The 17228-nt window shown below is 50.4% G+C and overlaps 1 protein-coding gene across 9 annotated transcripts in view; it reads right to left on the bottom strand.

The window, feature by feature from the left end:
- The window catches only part of ATP2B4 (ATPase plasma membrane Ca2+ transporting 4), a 98368-nt gene extending 96708 nt beyond the window's left edge, over positions 1-1660 (bottom strand). For 5 of the 9 annotated variants that reach the window (XM_058701351.1, XM_058701356.1, XM_058701354.1 and 2 more), the window contains exon 1: positions 241-361. The gene's annotated coding sequence lies outside the window, so the exon portion shown is untranslated. Of the gene's footprint in view, positions 1-240; positions 363-638; positions 862-1526 lie in introns of those variants that run through there. The other 4 variants (XM_058701359.1, XM_058701358.1, XM_058701352.1 and 1 more) reach the window with 3 other exon arrangements.
- Positions 1661-17228: the final 15568 nt, after the last annotated feature.

The raw sequence follows: 17228 nt of genomic DNA, 5'->3' as shown, positions 1-17228 counted from the left end.
CTCTCTTCCCTTTCTTCCAGAGAAAGAGGGCCCGGCGCTGAGGGGGCTGAAGCGGGGCTCGGTATAGGAAGGGCGAGAAGGGGCATCTCTGAGGAGGAGCTCCAGGAGGGAGAGGATCTGCAGCCTCCTGCCAGACACCCCACCCAGAGGAGGAGATGGCGCTGTAGCCTGGGATTCACTTCCCCTCCCCCGCCGCGTCAGTTGCGTGCCCGCGATTTCTCCATCTGACATCCCCCCTACCAGGCCAGCCGGCGCCGACACCGCGTCTGCAAGTTGTTGTAAGTCCGGAAGGAATGCCCGGGGGAGGCGCCTCTGGCCAGCCGAGTGCCCACTCGCTCCCAGGATGCGCAGGCCACTCCCGCGTTCCCCCCTCCCGCCCCCGCTGCTGGAGAGGAGCGGTGGGTCCTTCGCAGACCTGGGGGAGTGGTGAGGCGGGCCTCGCCTTGGGGAGGGTGCCAGCCGGCCTCCTCCACCCCAAGAGCCAGCCAAGTATGCGAGGGAGCGAGCGGGTTGCAGGAGAGCAGGAGCGACCAGCCCAGCCTTCATTTCCAGCTCTTCTGCAAGGGCGCAGTGGCCCAGGACGCTGAGGGACCCTCCCAAGGACGCCGGTGACCAACCCCCAGCCGCCCAACGCTCACCGGCCCCACAGGCACCGGCCTTGGATCTGCAAACTTTCCAACTTCACCCTCTGCTCTTTCCTCTCCTCCGGGACCCGAGATGTGTGGGGCGGTGCCCTCAGAGACACTCATACAGTTGGTTCTTGACGCTCGGCACACACTCAACAACAGTGGGGCGAGGGAACTCCCAGCTTTTTCCACAGCTAATTATAGACGTGAAAGTCTGAGGATGTTTTGCAAGCGGCAGAGAAACTGCTGAGGTTTCTCTACAAAGCTAAAGAAATTTAATTTGTGCACTCCCCTTCCCCATTCCCCTCCTTCTCGGACCTCCGCCCACCCCCCAGTGAGCCCCTCGGCCGGTCCCCACGGCAGCCCCTCCTTCCTGTTGAAGATTTCTTACTCGGTTCTTTCTTTTCTTTCTTTCTTTTTTTTTTTTTTTTTCCATCTCTCTTTGGGGCTTCGGAGAAAGGGAACAGACGCGGAAAATATTTTTGCAACAGTTTTCCATTCTGCGTCTCATTCCCAAGCCAAGGGGGAGGGGGAGGGCAGGAACGGATGGGGGAAAATAAATGCTTTTTCCAAAAGCTCAGTTTGGGTGTGAAAAAGACAGTCCCTCCATTTCCTTACCCCCACAGCCCAGGAATGACAAAAACTAGGAAAAGAGAAAGAAATCACTTGTTTGATTATATGGTTTCTCAGAACGGAATCTAGGAAACACAGTATTTGACAAATCTGTGCGCGCGCGCGCGCGCACACACACACACACACACACACACACACACACTCCAAACCCAGTCGCAAAAAACATGCCTAGGAAGAGGAAATTCAGGGAGTTTTTAGAAGCCATTGAGAGCAAAGAAAGAAACAAAGTTTGCAAATCGCGACTCAATTCATTCTCTGCAAGCCTACCTCTCTTTCTAGCAAAGATCCAGGCTTCTCCAAGCGGGACTCTCCCTCCGGGTTTCCATGGACGGGGTGGGGTGGGGGTGACCACCCACCGGTCTCCCCAGTGTGGCAACCACGCTAGAGATGCTGGCTTTGCTCTCTTGCCTTTCCAGCTACGGCCGGGGAGTGGGCTGGGTCTCCTCCCCCAGCCCTCCCAAAGGGAAGGACCTCTCAGGTTCCTGGAAGAAAATGGGTGCAGGGGAGCTGGACGGGTGTCTCCGGCCTAGCTCTCTTCGGAGGGATCGTTTCCCAGGAAGTTCGTGCTCCCCTCCTCAACCCCCAGCTTTGGACGGTCTCAACAGCAGAGCTTTCTTAAGAAAATGCTTGTCATGGCAACAGCTCTAGCCAACTCGGGCCAGACTCCGGCTCACCAGCTCTCCCGGAGCAGTGCGGGAGGAGAAGGGGGAGGAGCGAGAGCTGGAACGGAGGTGGGGCTTGGCTGGAGGCCAGACCATTACTCTACTGTTAAGGTGGCCCGATTTGGAGCCGCAGCTGCTTCCTGGTTTGTCTTAAGGGGGAATGGCGAAATGGAGGGGAGAAATCCTCTCTCGGATTTCCACCCTGCCCTTGATGTCACTTGTGGGAAGGAAAGTAAGGGTGGGGGGTTGGAGGTGGGAAGTGGATGTGGGTGGCGGTATTCAACCGTTGCTGGGTGGAGGGAAAAAAGGAAGCCTCTGCCGGCGGTTGGCTTCCTGCAGCTCCTACCGGGCCTCTCAACCTCTTAACTCACTCAGACCCAGAACCCAGAAGCCCAAGGTGTCTGCGGAAATTGTGCCACCCGCCGCCCTGCTCCGAACCCTTGCAGAAAAGGGGGCTCCCTGGAGGAGAAGGAATCGCCTTGGATGCACACAGGTACACAGCTTTGCTTACCCATAAATCTTAGCACACATCTCCTCACCCAGACTTCGCACACACAATCCTGGGTCATATTCTGCTCCCTCTTGCCTCTTTGCCGACCAGAGGCCCATCCACAGTGCACGATAACAGCTGTCCTCTTTTCAGCCCTGCTATGTGTGGGCTAAAGCACATGGCATTGTTTCCAATACTCCTAGCCATCTTGGAAGGTACTTATTGTCCTCATTTCAGAGTTGAGGAAATTGAGGCTCAGTGGCTGGACCAAGGTTACACACCTGATTAATGACAGAGCCAGGATGCAAAGTCAAGTCAGACTGACTTCAAAGCCCACGGACCTTCCCGCTCTTGTATCATGCTCCGACACACATTTCCATTTTAATTTGCACACACGCAGACATCCACGCACACTTATATACAGCCTAGAAACTGTTAATCACACCTCCACAGCCACACCCCCACCAACATTGTGCAAGAGTACCACCCCTAGCTCTTGCCTGGATTTTGCTTGTGGCTTTCAAGTACAAACATGCACCATCAACTGGTTCACAGAACACATCTGTATTGACTGATATATTCCCACACCTACCTCAGCACACCCGTCATTTGTATTCATATGCTTGTGGAGGGCAGGTTGACATACACTTCACAGGTTTGAGTTGTACACTGTGTAGTGAAGAAGGTGACCTACCAGAGCTTCAGGGGTTGGGGAAGAAGCCTCTTAGATCCTAACCAGCCCCTCAGGCTGCACCTGTCCTGCTTTGTATCCTGTCCTCCGGCCCCAGGATGAAGAACCTTTTGCACATGCAGAAACCGACTTGTGAATTACACTCCTAGGGTTTACTTTCCTCCTGGCCTTTACCATCCTCCCCAATTTCCTAACATTTGGGTCCTTCCCCCCGCTCCCCCCTCTTTATTTTCCTATCCTACTGTTTCTCAGTAACCCATCTGCATCCAATTTCTGACCTTGGGAAAGTTAAACAGATCAAAGGAAGGACATATTTTTAGACTTGTTGCGCTGGGCTCAGCGCTTAGAACTCCCGAATGTGGTGCGGGAGACTGCCTGCCACCATGCCATCACCATCTATCTTGGGAACCAGGTCTGAGATAATCCCCTGCCTGTCCCGTGCCTCTCCTCTCCAGCCCAGCTGGTGGAACGTTGCAGGGGTGTGGAGGGGACTTTAGGGTCACCTTCTAATGGAAACCATCCGTGGACTTCTTTTCCAAGTTTCACCCTCCTTGGCACTTAGAGGACTCCAAGGGTGAGATGTGTCCTCTTTCACTCCCTGGCCCCCTCCCAACTTCTCTGGGCCCTCCCACCCCACTCCCCAGGGCATTTCCATGGAAGAAGCAGTGATAGAGACCATACCTTGTTACGGTTCAGAAAGTCCTACCAAAATGTCGGCTTCAGGAGCCCAGATCAATTTTGGGGGGGAGGAATGGGAAATGGGAGGAAAGGAATCAGCCGAACACAGCTTCAGATTTAATGGCTTGTCAGGCTCCCTGCTGGATTGCAATAACTTGACATTTTAAAGCCCAATGAGTGTCGGTGGGTCGCATCTTTATCATGAGAAAGCCGGTCTCCAGGATGGTGCTTTAAATGTATTAAAATATATTTTAAGCTTCTCTGCAGTGGCTGTGCGTGGAAGCATTGCCTAACTGTTCAGTAAACTTGTCTTGGGGGAGTAACAATTTAGGCCAGACGTGTGGTCCCATTAAAGGAGAAGTCTACTTTGGCCGCCTGGCAAGTGGGGGCTGGAACATGCTGCCAGTTCATAGCCAGTTAGTATTTGAAAGGCAAGATCCTTTCTTCAAACTCCCTGGGTCCCAGGGAGACAGGCCCTGTTGGGGAGGTGCCACCAAAGAGGATCTTAGGTGTGTCCCACCTCTGGCTGGCTAGGATTCATGGGCAGACCGGGAACATGGCTTCCATGGTAGCCTCTAGGTAGATCCTCCCTTCTCTCAGAGCCTAGTGCTCCCCCTGCCCAGGTGGGGGCTGTGGGATAAGAGAAGAGGAACCTTCCACCCTATTCCAACCCCCCAGCCCTTGTGTAGGCGGGAGACAAGGATGTGAGAGGGTAGGTCAAGGTGGCTCTAGGGCAGCTGCAGCCTGGTGTCTATAGCTGAGCCAGCCACCGAAACCTGTATTTTCTGGAAACCAAGAAGCCTCGGTGCCTTGTTTCTTCCAGCAGCAGGCTTGAGGTCTATGACGCTGGAGTTGCGCCCCTTCTCCCTACCATGGCAAGAGGGAGGGCACTGCCTCCAACACCAGAAGTTCCTGATTGGGCTGTTGTGTATGGCTAGCTGCCCTAGCCTCTGAATAGCCCCTTTTTCTTCTTATCCACACTGCCCCCTTGACCTTACTCTGCTTCATTAGTTCCAGCCTGGCTTTCCTCAGCTAGGCCATGGCGTCCGCAGAGCAGGCCGGTTGTGGCAGGGAGGCCATCACTGTGGACCCTGTCCCCACTCCTCCTCTCACTTGAAGAAAATGCAGTCGACCTTGTCTCTCCCTTAGGTGCTGAACATAATATGCTCCTCTGGCCTCTTGCGAGCTTCCATCTTGAGGTTCCCAAATCACACTTGCTGTTTGCCCTCACCTCCCTGGAATGCAAGCTGCATCTCTCCCTTCTGGAGGCATCTGCTGTCTAGAACAGCAACCATCCTCCCCGCACCCAGACCCGCTTCTTTAAGACGCTCTTTCTCCTCACTGTTAACATGGGGACTGTCATTTTATTAGAGGTCCCACCACTACTTGACCCAAACTGAGCCAGCTGCATCCTTTCCTGAGGTTCTTGAACCTAAGACCACAGAGAGGACAAGTCTTGATTCCCTCCAGCAGTGTGCATCGTGAGGAGTGAGGCTCTGGAATTATCAGCGACCATGTTTCCTGCACATGGAAGAAGGTTGCCAGTGGGAAAGAACAAAGCTTACGTGGGGAGAGAGGCCAAGAGGAAAGGTGAAGAGAGACCTGGCAGCATCTGAGTCAACTGTATCTCATATCCTACTGTGCCCTCCCTGTTCCTACAAATGAGTTAGTTACATGACTCATTTATGCATGCATAAGCTACACTAAATTGGGTTTTTGTCCCTTGTATTAAGTAATATAGAAAGTAACGTAGGGGGACCTGGGTGGCTCGGTCGGTTAAGTGTCTGACTCTTGATTTCGGCTCAGGTCATGGTCTCACGGTTGTGAGATCAAGCCCCGAGTCTGGCTCTGTGCTGGGTGTGGAACCTGCTTAGGATTCTCTCCCTTTCTGTCTTCTCTGCCCCTCCCGCACTTGCACACATGCTCTCTCTCCCTCTCTCTCTGTTAAAAAAAATTATATTATATATAAAATATTATAATATATTATATTGTAATATATATAATATATACATACACGTATGTATATGGGTTAGGGTTAGGGTTAGGGTTTAGGGTTAGGGTTAGGGTTTAGGGTTAGGGTTAGGGTTAGGGTTATGTATATATTATATATATATTATGTATATATAATATGTATATATTATATATATTATATATATATATATTATATATATATATAATATGTATATAACGGAAGGAAAGTTATATAGAAACCTTTTGAGCTGGTATCTACCATTTAAGTACACTCATTTCAATGAATTTTATTTATTCATTCTATTCATTACTGCATATGTACTATTCAACTCAGTATGTCTATTGCTTCAACATCTATTGGGTCCAGACAAGAAATACAGAGATAATAAAGCTTATTGTTTAGTGGAGGAAAAAGATATATTCGTAGCATAAGTACCCACAATAGAAGGTGTTATATTCTTTGAAACATATTTGTTGAGTGCTTACTATGTGCTAGGTAGTACTTATTGAAAAGTGAAGTTGCGGGAGCCCCTGGGTGGCTCAGTCGGTTTAAGTATCTGTCTTCGGCTCAGGTCAGGGGTTCTCTGCTGTCCACACAGAGTCTGCTTCAGATCCTCTGTCCTCCTCTCTTCCTGCTTCTCCCCTGTTCATGCTTTCTCTCTCTCTCTCTCTCTCTCTCTCTCTCTCCCAAAAATAAATAAATGAAAACTTAAGAAAATATCTAAAAAAGTAAAAAATAAAAGGGAAGTATGAAAATACAGTAGTCCCCCCTTATACATGGAGGATATGTTCCAAGACCCTTAGTGGATGCCTGAAATCATGGATAGTACTGAACCCTGCATACTCTATGTTTTTTCCTATATGTACCTACATATATACCCATGATAAAGTTTAATTTATACGTTAGGCACAGTAAGAGATTAACAGCAATAACTGATAACAAATCAGAACAATTATAACAATATACTGTAATAAAAGTGATATGAACATGGTCTCTCTCCCTCTCAAAATATCTTTAAAGAAATTTTTTGTTGTTGGGATGAGCACTGGGCATTGCATGTAAGCGATGAACCATGGGAATCTACCTCCAAAACCAAGAGCACACTGTATACACCGTATGTTAGCCAACTTGACAATAAATTATACTTTAAAAAGAAATACATGAATAAAATAAAATAAAATAGAAATTTTTTATGTTTATTTACTTTTGAGAGAGAGAGAGACAGAGCACCAGTGGGGGAGGGGCAGTGAGAGAGGGAGACACAAGGCCTCAGCAGGCTCTAGGCTCCGAGCTGTCAGCACAGAGCCCGATGTGGGGCTCCAACTCATGAACCCTGAGGTCATGGCCTGAACTGAAGCCGGACACTTAACCGACCTGAACCACCCAGGTGCCCCTCTTTCTCAAAATATCTTAATGTACTATATTTATTCTTCTTGTGTTGATATGAGATGATAAAATGTCTATGTGATGAGATATGTGATGAGATGAAGTGAGATGATTGACATAGGCCCTGTGACATGGTGTCCAGGCTGCTATTGACCTTCCGGTACATCAGAAGAAGGATCATCTGCTTCCAGAGTGTGGTTGATTGTGGGTAGCTGAGATCGTGGGGAGGGCAACTGTGGATGGGGTTGGTGGGGGAGGCTACCACACTTCCGTGGAAACTCCAGGGAGTGACTATTTCCGACAGGAATGTGAGAAGGCTCTAGAAAGGAGACAGTATTTGGAGGTACCGGAAGAACCTCGAAGAGTAAGCTGTAATCTGTTTTGGACAGATGGGAGGGGTGAAGCCATGAGGGTAATGGCGTGAGCAAGGGTACGGAGGTAGGAATAATGGAGTGAAGGCTGGCGAGACCGGCTGGGGCTGGACTACTGAGGGCCCTGAGTGGCCTCTCCAGGTCTGCATCGAGCCCGCTCGCTGTGGTAACAGTGTGGAAGGTAGATTGGAAACCTAGGTGGCAGGCAGGGATGGTCCATGCCCAGGGCAATTCTGGGCAGTTTCATATAACATAGTTCTATATGACACTGTCCCTGTGTTCTAGAAGCATCTGATCGAGTTGTGGAAACACATAAAATAGATAGCAACAAAACACTGTGTGATCATGTCTAAAAGTTGGATCTAGGTGAAAAATCCATAGAAAGTCTAGTGGAGAAGCTGAAGATGGGCTGGGAGCCTTTGGGGGATAGCTTCTTACAGTTGGTGGGGCTCCAGCTGGACTTTGAAATTTTTCTCAGTGTCTCTCTTCCCACTCCCCTGCAGAGGAGTCTGGTGATAGCTGAAGGCAGGCAGTATCTGTTCCATGCCCTTAGTCCTTGTCATACATAACCCAGGGCAAGGGGAGGAAACCGGATCCAGGAAGACAGAGCTTGGGAAACTAATGTAGCTCCAGGTTGGGCCTAAAGGCTTAGGGACAAAGGTGCCCCTTTAGGGACTGGGAGTAAGAGGGCCAGGCAGATATATCGAGACAGAAGGCCATAATATCGGCCTGGGCCAAGATGACAGGAGATAAAAGGAGGCTGCAGCTAGGTGCGAAGACAGCCAAGGTTCATCTCCCAACATTCTGTAATCAAACAGCTAACTCTCAGGTCTGTGGTGAGGGTTGCTTCTGGAACCAGATAGGGAGGACTCTGCCCCTGGAAGGCAATGGTGACTTCAGCTGGGAGGGTCCGAGGGAGACAAAGGATGGACAGTTCCGGCTGTATTTTTATGAGAGAGGAGCAAATCTCAGCAGCTGTCTCAGCAGCAAGCCGGCCCATTTTTCCACTGCAGGAACCTTGCTGGGTCCTCCACGGGAGGCCTGGCTCCCAGCTCACCCCCTTGCTGGGTGTGGGTGGTCATCTACTCTTGACAAGCAGCAATTTCATTTTTCCCACTTCCTGCAATTCCTGTGGAGAGGACTGGATGGGACAGCCTTTACTGAGCTCATTAGAAAGCGGGGTGTCTGAATCTGCAAGGGGGTGATGCAGAATTAAATCACAGCCCTCTTTGCTGGCTTAGAGGAGCTGGACTTAGAGGATCGCAGATCTCTGTCACCACAGAGGTCTTTGTGGCTCGACTTTTGTTGGTTGGGGTTTTGGGGTTTTGTTGTGTTGACGGTTTCGTGCTCTGATTCTGGCAATAACGAGGTTTGGTGGGGGTGCTAAGAGCTCCATTTTACTCTGCGATCTCGGGCAGAGCAGTGTTGATGATGGGGAAGGCACTCGAGCTGGGCAGTCGGAGTGTGTTTGCAGAGGGAAAACCTGCCTGTTGGACCATATGCTCCTGGGAAATGGACGAGTGCAGAATCCGATGTGGGAAAGCCAGAGTCCACGGAGGTGAGGTCCAGGAACATCTTTTGAATGCAGGGCCTTTGATGATATGTGGTTCCAGTTCTCTTCTGGTTCAGTTGGTTCGGAAGCTGCAGTGGTTTGGTTTTAATTTCGCCTTGAACTCAGTAACCAGGTTTTTGTTGTTGTTTTTTTTTGAAACTCAAGTTTGGTTCGTGATTTGTCTTTCTAACGAAATCTGTGTCTCTCATTTGTTTCCACGTATAGCAAATTAGTGTCCGGCAAGGGATCACACAATTCATTTGGAAGGAACAGAACAGAGGTCCTCTGGTGGCTGGCCCAGGGCTCTTCTCCCCTACTTTGAGCTGATGGGCTTTCTCACCCTACGGAAACTCAGGCCGATTCCTCAGGCTGCAGGATCCATAGACCGGGAGGGGGTTGGGGAGACCTGTGGGAGCAGCCTTGCTGGGAGGGGCTGTGGGGAAGAAGAGACATCAGTGGCATCTGCCTCCATTCCAGGAATTGAATTCTAGCCCTTCTGGTTTATTCTCAAGCTGAGACTGGATTCTGGATTCCAGAAATTCCCCTTCCCTCACCTTCTCACCCAGCGAAGACCGCGGGAGGTGAGCCCTTACAGAAACCTAGAGTGGAATTTGCTTTGTGGCACAGGTGAGGGCCCTTTCCCCTGGCATCTAGCATTTTCAGTCTCTCCCATTATTTAAGCAGCTCCTTAGCCACCCCCCCCACCCCCACCCCCATGTTCGAGACTCCTAGAACAGAGGCTTCCCACTGTGGCCTGGGCAAGTGCTTGAGTTGGGCACTTACCTTTCAGTCATTCATTCAACTACCATTTATTGATCTCTATTACGTGCCAAACAATGGGTAAGCCACTTCTCTCGCATTATCTCCTTCTACTCTGGCCATCCTAAGAGGCCTGTGTCCTTACACTGATTTCATGGGAAATGACGCCCAGAAAGGCCTGATGACCAGTAGTAAGTCACAAAGCCAGGGGCCAGCTCCCTTCACTCTGCCTCTGCCTCACCCCTCCGTGCTACTTGCAAAGAAAGAAAAGACAAAGGGGGGGGGGGCGGTATCCAGGCCCAACCCAGAGGCGGGGAGCAGGGAGGAGAGATTTTAAATGTCTGGCTCCTCTGCGGGTCCTTCTCAGTTTAACAGCTTCCAGAAGGCAGGAACTGAGGATGGCAGAACCTTCCCCGCCCCCTGCAAAGGCTCCTAGCCGAGGGAGAAGGAGGAGGGAAGGGGATCATTATTTTCTGTATTTAACCTGGGAAGTAGGAAGGGGTGAAGAGAGGAGAGCGGGGGTGGGGGGGGGGTGGGGAGGGAAATGGAGGGGCAGACCCGAATGTGAAGGGAAGGGTCCTGAGAACCCTTCCCTCTGGAGAAGTTGGTGCCCTCTGCTCCGGGGAAGTCACTCTGTCTGTCTCAAAGCAGACTGGCGTATGAGAACGCTCTTCTTTAAAATCCCCCTGGGAAGACTGCTGCCTTCTTCGGTTACACACTCCTGCTTTTATCCATAAGGAGCGAGCAGATTGTTCAGAAGGTCTAACCGGAGCCCTTCTTATCACAAATTTCTGACAGGCACCCACCAGAAGCAGAAAGAGGACGGTAACTGAGATGTGGGACACTTGGGGACTTTTGGCTGAGTCTTCCCCAGCACCTCGCTCCCCACTGACAGCTGTGGCCAGGGGTTCTACCTTAGAGGCACCTTTGTCGACTGGAACTTAGGGTGGGGATGATGGCAGAGGGTGGGGGGCGGGGGGGGGGGGACCCGCAAGAGCCAAGGGGAGGTGAAGAGGGATTGTTTCAACTGGTCGTTGCAATCTGCCTTCATTTATCTTCTCTGTTTTTTTTTCCGGGATTTGGTGTTTGGGGCGGGGCGAAAGTGTGTAGGCAAGAAAAGCTGTTGCTTTTCGCGTTGAACAGAGGAGCGTAGCTTCTCTGACCGATGCTAGTGGCCAGCATTCTTTTTTTTTTTTTTTTGGTAAGTTTAATATTTATTTATTTTTCAGAGACAGAGCGCCAGTGGGGGAGGGGCAGAGAGAGAGGAAGACACAGACCCCGAAGCAGGTTCCAGGCTCTGAGCGGTCAGCCCAGAGCCCGACGCGGAGCTCGAACTCACAGACCGAGAGTTTGTGACCTGAGCCGATGTCGGACGCTTAACCGACTGAGCCACCCAGGTGCCCCGCCAGCGTTCTCTTTATGGTTTGCTGAGTGGCCTTTTGCAAAGTGGTCAACCTCTGAAGGCTTCTGCGGGCTCCCCACATCTTCAGCCCCGGGGGGGGGGGGGGGGGGGGGGGGGGGTGAGCCCGGATGCCTTTCCTATTGTGGTGTAAAATCTGGCTGGTTAATTGGAGGGGAAGGAGAACAGCAGCACCTTGAGCCAAGATCCTTGGGGTAAGTTAGAAATAGCCAGATTCTTTAAAAAATTTTTTTTTTCAACGTTTTTTATTTACTTTTGGGACAGAGAGAGACAGAGCATGAACGGGAGAGGGGCAGAGAGAGAGGGAGACACAGAATCGGAAACAGGCTCCAGGCTCCGAGCCATCAGCCCAGAGCCTGACGCGGGGCTCGAACTCACGGACCGCGAGATCGTGACCTGGCTGAAGTCGGACGCTTAACCGACTGCGCCACCCAGGCGCGCCAGAAATAGCCAGATTCTTAAAGGATCCTCTCCCCTGATAAGAAGGGACCTCTAGAGGTCATCTGGTTCTTCCCTTCCGTGTTCTAGGCAAGATGGCCCTTGTTACCATCCACACCGTAGCTGATTCTGGATCAGGAGAAAAAGGTGATTCCACGCTCCACCCCAGCAAGCCGCCCCTCCCCATCTCTGTGAGGACCCGGCTTCCATGCCCACACTTTCCACTGAAGGTGGAGTCTGCCTCAACCTCTATAGTGCATCCCGCTTTCAGGACTGTAGGACATCGTTCACCACAAGAGGTCTTAGTGCCCAAACTGTCATCACCCTGGAATCACAGGCATGGGACCATAACTTCTGCTGGGTAATTACCCCCGTGCGGTCGATGCGATATCCTCTCCATGTGACAATCAGCTCAACAATAACCAACGTTTGGCTTCTTATGTGATAAAGGCTGAGAAACAATGGTTGCAAAATAACTGTTGCTGGGATCTGTTTGCTCAGCAGTCCCTTGAGACTCAGCTCGAGTGTCACCTCCTCCAAGGAGCCTTCCCTGAGTTCCCTCTCCCAAACCCAGGTTAGACGCCCCTTGGGGTTTCCCAAGTGTTCAGAACTGACCTCTGTTAAGGTGCTTACTGTGTACTACAATTTCTCTCCATGGATGTGCTCCTTCCTTCTAGACTCCAGGCCCTTTGAGGGCAAGAGCATTTTACTCAATTTTGTATTTCCGGTAGCTGGCATGGTACCTGGCATAACAGGAGCCCAATAATTACGAGAGCAAGAACGAATCAACGACTCATGAAGTTGAACGACTTCATGAGTAGATGTAAACTGTGGTTGATGCTGGAGGTTTTGGAGTTAGTCACAAGGAAGAACATCCTACCTAGTGGAGTTCCAGAGACAAGGAAGCCAAGAAATCCATTACCTGGAGGTTTTTAAGAAGGAACGACATGCCATCTGCCTGATCTGAGCTAATCCTGGGTTTAACCAAGCCTGGGGACAACGCTGTGGGTCTCTGATGCCATTGGGAGATACTAAGATACTAAGCAAGAAAGTGAAGAGTAGGGTCAATGTCTCTCCCTCTAAGAACTCAGGCTCTTCCCTCATCTGTTTCTGAGGCTGCCTGAGGCAAAACAAATGTCAAAATCTTAAAAAAAAAAAACCTTTGAAATAGGAAATCTTGGGTGGAGTCTCTACTTATCATTGATAATATACTTTCTGAAGTTCCAGATACTATGATAAAGGTTTTAGTTATGCTGTTGTATTTGAGCTAGGACAATTTGAGGGATTAGTATCATTATCCTCATTTTATAGAAGAGGAAACAGAAGGTCGGAGAGGCTTAGTAACCTACCCAAGGTCACATAGCTAGAAAATAGCACTACTAGGTTTCAAACCTAGTTTCCTCACTCTAGAGCCTGTATTTTCTCTTCCAAAACCTAGAGTTCATGGCTCCTGGACCTCCCCCTTTTTTCCATCCCTACTCCCTATGTCCACTTTCCCTCTTAATACAGAGGATGGACTCAACCTGTGAGCTAACTAAACAGCTTCCCTGACTTAGGGAAACTGGGATTTTCCGAGTCGTTTCTGCCTCTTTTAGACACCAAGGAAAAATGACATTTTTGCTAAACATTCTTCACTTTTCTTGAACTCCGTTTTCCTAAATGCCTTGGAGGCAGTTCGTCAAATGGTCTGACCTCATGTTTTAAGACTGTATTTTGAGACTGAGCACAAAGGTGGATAAGACTGCCTTTAGCTCTTGGGGAAGTATGGCAGTATGGTAGAAATTCCTCATGTCACGTACCTGCTTAAATGCTTCCCCTAACCCTGACGCATATTTACGTAGGTTAATTTGCTGTCCTCCTATCAGGAAGCTTAACTCACGGATCCGAGATGGGGTCGGAGGTGGATATTTTTTGCTTTGTCTGCTTCTGGTAACAGCACTTTTGACTTTTATTTGAAAAACTACTGCCCCCCCCACCCTCCGATCTTGTAGTGTGGGAGCGGATGATCCCACACCTGACTCTAGGAGCGGGGATGTAAACCCGAACTGGGCGGTAAGACTCAAATCTGGGACTTTGGTCAAAATTCCTTCCAGTAGAATGAAAGCTAGTAGGGTTAACACCTGGGGTTCCTGGGACCACCTTGCCAATGTCTGCCGGAAAGTGGAGCCAATGCAGATGGAAATCTAACTATAAGTTGGAAAGAAATCGGTCTTGACCACGCTGAGAGCTCTGTATGAAGCCAGCCTGATATATTCATCGATTTAGCTCAAGCCGGGGACAGTTGTGTTTCTTTTCATTGCAATGAAAAAAAAAAATCCTGACTAATTTTGGACTTGAGACCCATCCTCATTAAAATATGTATATTGTTTCTTTCCACTAGTCCCAGGGAACAAGAGTGAATTTCTCCTCCTCCCCACCTCTCCTGTTATACACTGACCATTTTTTACTTCCTTGCCCCTTCTGAGTTGTCCCTGGAGTTTGGTTTAACCTGATTTCATCAGGAAAAGCATGGTGGAATGTGTCAATGATGGAGGAAGGCCAAGCCTTCAGGCAGTATTGTCCTGATAGGACAGGCAAGGCCATGGGGATTCAGAGGCAAAGCAGCGTCCCTTGGGAGCCCTCCTTTTGAGGTGACCCCAGCCTGCATTGAATCCCAGGAACAGCCCTAAGGACGTTAGGTTACCAGGGTTAGGTAGGGGAGTGGCAGTTGGTCAGTAGACAATCGTACATCCTCCTGAGAAGTTGTCCACGCTGTACCTTCTCATTCCCAAGATCGAACAACTATCTTCTTTGCCTCGAGACCCTGGGGCACCTGGAGGCCTTGCTCCCCTCCTTTTCAATCCAAGGCTCCTCCTGTTCAGAGAATCGGTGGGGGGGGGGGGGGGAGATTTTACCCACAAGCGCAAAGGGACTTCAGCCGGTGTTGTCATCAAATCTCAAGGCCACATCTTAGGTCACAGATTTCTCTACCTGTCAGGTAAGATATTGCTACAATGCATGAAGCCAAAAGGACCCTGCTCTTTGGTGTATTTCAGCGCAGTGTGCCAGTCATTCCTGTTTGTTCCCTCCCTCTCTTCCCTGGCACCTGCACCCATCTTGGCTTCTGGCCAGCCCCAGTTTCTGAATTACCACTGGGAGAAGCAGGACTTGTATTAATTACCTCCACAGTATTCTTCCCCTCTGGCCTCCTCTTCTTCATGTGGAGATTCTGTGCTTAGATGAGAGGAAGAACATCCTATCCCAACTAGCAAATGCCTGAGGGAGGCAAGCTGAAGAATGTTCCAACCTAGGATTAATGAGGCAGCCCTGCCTGCCAGGCTCCTGTGTCCCCTCTGAGAGCCCCTTCCAATCCGACAGGGGACCCGTGCTTTTTCAGTCTTTCGCTTCATTCTGGCCCAGTCCACACTGCCTCCCCAAGGCTGGATGCCCCCTTGGCTGGGCTCCTTCTGCATTTGAACTGTTCTCCCAGTGGCCACCACTTCTCATAGGCTCCAGACAATTGGCTGTCTGTCTGCTATGCCCTATTAAGCTGATTAAATCCCCAGCACCAACTCCTTTCATGTTAGCACAGGGAAACGTATTCGCTTGGACTGTATTTGTAGCCTGTCTGAAGTTTTCCCCAGCCTACCCCCTACAGCAGCACCTCTGTTGCCGTCTCAGTCTGGTTCTATCTGGTTATTTCTTTTCCTACGTGGCCCCCGTCACTCTGAACTAGATCACTATCGCAGAATGCAGTAAGGTGAAGGGGGGAAAGACTCTGGACCCCTCTGCAAGGCACATGCCGTTGTTCCGGCTGTGTGGTGGAAGGCCCATGCACACTCGCTCATCCATCCCTGATTGACCAGCAGCACAGAGCAGCAAGGGTGGCCTGGACTCTGAGAGCCACTGAGAGCTTGAACCCCAGACACTGATCTCAGCAACCTAATGCTCTAAGCTCAGCTCATTCACTCTTTCAAAACAGCATTAGTGTTAGGTGTGTGCCTAGCTTTGTCGTAGCCACAGGAAGAGTTATGGAAGGCTGTGGTGTCAGGGTTGATGCAGGCCCTGACTCTTTCGAAAGTCTGGACTCGGTCATCTGGCCTCCCAGGGGATGGCTGAAACCGAGGCAGGAAGGCCAGAGCTTTGGGGGATCTCCCCTCCAAAGAGTGTCAGAGTTGAGGTCAGTCTAATCGAAGCCAAGGGCTCTTGCCAGAGGCAGTGGAAGACGAAGAAAGAACGGGGCCCTTCCCTCTCCACCCCCCCCCCCCCCGCCGCCAACTTTGGGTAAATCAAGAACTCGGCTATCAAAATAAGTCATGTGTATTGCTAAACCCCTCTACACAGATGAACTCATTTAATTCCCAAACAAGGCGATGCAGTCAGCGTTTAGATCATCCCCATTTTTGAAGATAAAGAAACCGAGCCTCAGAGAGTGTAAGGTCTCAGCACTGGGTCAGGATTCGAAACACTTGGTGCCCACCCCACCCCACACTGTCACCGGGCCCTCTTTCCTGTGGGTCCTGGTGACTCACACTCTTGCTTGGCAGACATTGTGGTTTTTGATAACTTGGTAAATGAAGTCATCTTCACGCTGCTGCTTGTGCCTGTGCTGTGCCCACTGGCCCCTTGTCCCTGTGCTCCTCGGGCTCCTGGCTGCCGGGCTGGAGCTCTGCAGCCAATGGTGCTGTTTTATTATTATTATTATTATAGTCTTCTTTGAAAGAATTTGGACTGGGTTCCCCAGGAGCTGTGCCAAGGCCATTTAAATGACATGCTCGGTTATCCGAGGAGTCTTTCTTATGTATCAAGGACCAGTGTTCTTATCTCAGGGTGAGTTTCCTGCCTTCCTGGAGCCTCCGATACTCACAGTACTTGGGGTAGACTTGCATCTTTCCATTTGAAGCCTTAAGCCTGGTATGTCAGCAGCCTGATTATCATCCCAAAGCCCTTTACCTTCTTCTCCACGTCCTCCTAGCCCTTAAGAATACGACGCCTTGGTTGTCAGTGTCAGTCTCCCAGAATCCCCAGGGTGGGTGTGCAGGTAGGAGCACGCTGTGTCCCTTGCCGGGGAAGATGTGGAGGGAAGTCATAGGAAGGAAAGCTGAAGGAGGCTAACGTAGACTGAATAACTTCTTTTTTTTTTTTTTAATTTTTTAAAATGTTTATTTCTTTTTGAGAGAGACAGAGACAGAATGCGAGTGGGTTAGGGGCAGCGAGAGAGGGAGACACAGAATCCGAAGCAGGCTCCAGGCTCCGAGCTGTCCGCACAGAGCCCGACGCGGGGCTCGAACGCACGGACCGCGAGATCGTGACCTGAGCTGGAGTCGGACGCTCAACCGACTGGGCCACCCAGGTGCCCCTTCTTTTTTTATTTTAAGTTTCTTTATTTGTTTTGAGAGAGAGAGAGACAGAGAGCGTGTGAGCAGGGGAGGGGCAGAGAGAGAGAGAGGGAGGGAGAAAAATCCCAAACTCAATCCCACGAACTGTGAGATCATGACCTGAGCCGAAAACGAGTCAGACACGTAACTGACCGAGCCCCCCAGGCGCCCCTGTACCGAATAACTTCTCTGA

The sequence above is a fragment of the Neofelis nebulosa genome, chromosome 15, assembly GCF_028018385.1.
Source record: "Neofelis nebulosa isolate mNeoNeb1 chromosome 15, mNeoNeb1.pri, whole genome shotgun sequence".
NCBI lineage: Eukaryota > Metazoa > Chordata > Mammalia > Carnivora > Felidae > Neofelis > Neofelis nebulosa.
The sequence above is the reverse complement of the archived record's forward strand: the minus strand, read 5'-3'. Positions and strand labels throughout refer to the sequence as shown.